Raw genomic sequence first — 4,372 nt, 5'->3', positions numbered from 1 at the left:
AATGTGAAGCCTGCTTTTCACGCAACGCTGAACGCTAATCCGTTCTATATAAAGGTCCGCATTGAAGTTTTATCGTATCGGCACATGCATTCCGCGTACTTATTCTGAAGATGTTTGTTTTAATTTTTTGGAAGGGATAAATATAAAATAGAATTTGACTATACAAACTGATGAGTTATCACTGAATGTTGATAGGTGAGAAATAATAAAATTAAATAAGTTAACCCATAGTGATGAATTCACCCGGAGTTAACCCTGACTTTCAGAGGAGAAAATCTAGAATTCGCTCTGGGAGTACTGCTAGCAGTAGAACTAAAATACTACATCACTAAGAATACTCTCCCCACTGTTTGGTTTGACTGGATAATGTACCTATAAAGCTTGCTATATATATTTCATTTATTATAAGCTGGCAATTGTAAATACACTGAAATCTAAAAAAACAAAATGAATATGTTTTTATTAAAATATTGCTATCGATGTCATAATAAAATCAATAAATATAGTTTTTAATAGCAGACTGATATAGAAACATTCACTAAATTACCAATTATAGTAAGCCTAATTGTTAAATATTTCTATAAAATTTTTATTTAAAGCAAACTTTGGTATATATTTTCAAAGCAAATGAAGAGATTTTATTGCTGAATTTGACGAGACGAATGGAGGACGACCGTAAATGTTATGTCTGAAGAATGCAATTAAGGAGAGGCTTTGACTTTGACAAACAACCTTGGCACAATTGGGATGCATATTCTAAAATGCAATGTCGATGACCACAAAAATATATAAATTAATAAAATATATGTACCATTTAATTACAAATGAGTAAACAATATAGATAAGGCGCTTAACACACAAAGCTTAAGCTCCGTGCTCTACGATCGTTTGCGGCGAACAACGGCACATCGTGAATACTTACTGGCGGTTAAGGTTAAGAAAGATACAAACATTTATATTATTTTCTCAGTTGACAAGAAATACTTAAATATAGACTCTAAATTGACATTTTACTGTTTTGTTTTAACAGGAATCGAGCCACAGGTCATCGCTTCTAACTAATAAGAATGTCGCAGATATAAAAAGAAAGGAATCGTTCTTTAATACGATAATAAAACGATATAATTACGACATTATAATTTGATTACAGAATAAGTCTGCGGATATTTAAATTGTCAGTGGTATTGAGAGTGGTATATGAGTAAGTAGCAATAAATTGCACTCATTGAAAATATTACAAGGTGATAGGTCTGGAAGAATCAACGGCACGATATCACGATTTCGTAAATGCATTTATTTCCTTTAATTTTCATGAATCATTTTATTGGACATATTGAATAAAATTTTGTGTTTGCATATATGTAGGTATCGATTAGTTTATATTAGAAATTATGTGTTTTTTAATCCACTATCGTATTTTATTCTGAACTTAGGTTATTTAGATACAGTACCTCCATACAAATACAGTTTAAATTTTTTATTCAATGTGTGCGTTAAACGGGTTACCAGTATGTACAGTTAATACTATTGAGAGAAATTTATATTATAAGATAAAATGAAAACGAAATAAAATGATATAAAATTCTTACAAAAAGAATAGGATAATGATTAGTAATGATACTTATCTTCACTGAATACTTTGAATTATATCTAACTACAGACATAAAAAATGTTTTCGTTTCTAAATCATTGAAAATGACTACCATTTTAATTTATACATGTATATTAATTTAAAAGCTTAGATTATATAGATAGAGCATCGAACTTCATAAACTGGGCAACTTTTTGTCAGCTAATTGTCAAATTAGACACTCTATTTATATAATCTAACTTTATAAGAAAAACGTACATATCTATATTTATATAATATTAAAAAAAATAGTTCCAAATTTCTAATTTTAAAATCGATCGATCTGGGAAATATAAAATCCAATTACTTGTAATACTGAAAAAAATATCATTGTTTTGTTCAAAAAAAAAAATTCCAGCCAATCCTCAAATTAGTCGACTAAATTTTGTCATGTTTTTTGATATTCAATGCTTTGTTTATATTATTTAAGTTAGAACATTCGATTATAAATTCTTTGAAGACTGATTTTCAAACTTAGAACATCTCCCTCTTTGTTGTACTAAATTATCCGCCTTTGTTTCCATTTCATAGAGAACAATGTACTACACCGGTAATATTATTGTCTCGTCTAAAATGGCTTCGCGTTTTAATTAACTTTTAATCCGTCCCTGTGAAAATATTTATTCTATTTTTGTCAAAGAATTTTTCTATATTTTATTTTCATTGTTGTCTTTGCCATAAAAAAGCTGATGTTCAATAGAAATACAAAAGTAATCCTTTATGTCATTTTGCAATGTAATAATTAAAAATACTTTTATTTAAAAGTTCTTTATTAAGAAATTTCTGTAATTATCAATATAATTGCATATCTATAGTGTTATTAAAATAATATTTCAATAACTATTTCGTGAATAAATATGGAATATAATTTTTTATATTTTAATAGTATTTCTAAATGAAATTTATATTCTGGGAAATTGTCATCAGTATCTACTGATTATAAAATTGATTCTAGTGATAAAATTTATACAATATTTTAACACACGACGCTTAAGTTGTTATAAGTTGGACGTGTCTGTATATTTTTATGTCTGTCTGTGGCATCGTAGCTTCCAAACGAATGAATCAATTATGATATTTTTTTTTTTGTATTTGGACGCTAGCGTGATCGAGATGGATCTTTGCTACAATTTATTGAAGATTTAGTCAAATGTTTAAGATCATCAACTCGAGGATTATAATTACAATTACAATTTTTAATTTTGTATTGTTAATCCCCGACTCAAAAGGAGAAGTGTTATAAGTTTGATGTATCTGTGTGTCTGTCTGTGGCATCGTAGCTCCTAAGCGAATGAGCCGCTTACGATTAAGCTTTTTTAAAGCTGACGTGATCGAGATAGTTCTTAGCTACAATTTATGATAATCTATTCAGGGGTTTCAGGAGTTACTTTAAATTTTTATTCAAAGAAGAAGATACGTTAGGCGCTCAGGAAAATAATGTAAAAAAATATTGCGTATGTAACTACTGCAAAATAAATAAATTAAATAAAAGGGATAGGTGTAATTATATAAAAGGAATGGCAAGTATTTGTCAATGCGCGAATTTTCAATGTTAAAATTAAACGCTATTATGTAAATTTTAACTACAGTAAGAAACTATAAATTGTAGTATTAATAATAACTATTAGATGTTTGTTTCGTATGAGAAATGCAATAACGGTCATTTTATTTCATATTTATATACGGAACACTCGGCGTGTGAGTTCAACTCGTAACTGATTGCTCTTAGATAGATATAAGATTAGAATCCCTACAAAAATTAGTCCAGTGTTACTGTACAGCTGTAACTTCCATGCATAAATATGATATAAAGACGTTGGCAATGTAGAAATGCGAAATCATAGAACATCATGTTTTCTTAGAAAATGACATATTTTCAAACGCAGAATCATTACTTGACATTTGTGTTTTGTCTGTGAAAATAACGCTTCGGAATAGTCTTATGCTAATTTTCTGAAGTAATATTGGTCTAAAAGTAATTTTAAACTTAGAATTGTTTTCAAACTTAAATATATTTGCACTAAAAAAATTTGTACATTTTAAAATTTATATTAAACTTTGTAACTACTGCAGTAAGTAAAACGTCACAACAATAACCATCAATAAACGTAACCCAAATATGCGTGAACCATGAAATCACGCATTTCTGATCACATTATACATATGGAATTAATATTCTTGTTTCGTTTAGTTTTAACTTGTTAACAAATTAAAAGTAAACAAAACAAGAATTTTGTTTTTTATTTGATAGTATTATTATATTATCAACACTGCGCCGATTTTTTTTTTGTAATCTATAGTTTATTATATTACCATATTACTCGTAGTTCCATATTTTTCTGTCCGAATAGGAGTAGTTTTTTTTTTTTTGTGAAACAAATTTTAAATTATAATGATGTCGATACAAAACTTCTGCAATAGTTGTAACTCGAAAGTACTAATGGTAGGGTTAATTTCATAAAGGTATTCGTTCATTATTTATAAGATTTAAAATTGTAAATAATTTTATCTTATAAATAAATTACAAAAGAATTATTATTATTGCATTTATTATTACCATTTTTTAAGCGACTTCATAAAATTAGGATATCTTCAATTTGGCTATATTTTTTTTTTATATTTCATCATATCACCCTTTAATTGTCTACTGCTGAACATAGCCTCCTTGAAGGGGTTTGCTAGTAGTTGCCACACTTGGCAGGTGTATTGGTAACCGCAGTTAGGCTATATAGATGTTTTAAG

The sequence above is a fragment of the Galleria mellonella genome, unplaced genomic scaffold (assembly GCF_026898425.1).
Source record: "Galleria mellonella isolate WM207_F2 unplaced genomic scaffold, CSIRO_AGI_GalMel_v1 utg57, whole genome shotgun sequence".
Classification (NCBI taxonomy): domain Eukaryota; kingdom Metazoa; phylum Arthropoda; class Insecta; order Lepidoptera; family Pyralidae; genus Galleria; species Galleria mellonella.
The sequence above is the reverse complement of the archived record's forward strand: the minus strand, read 5'-3'. Positions refer to the sequence as shown.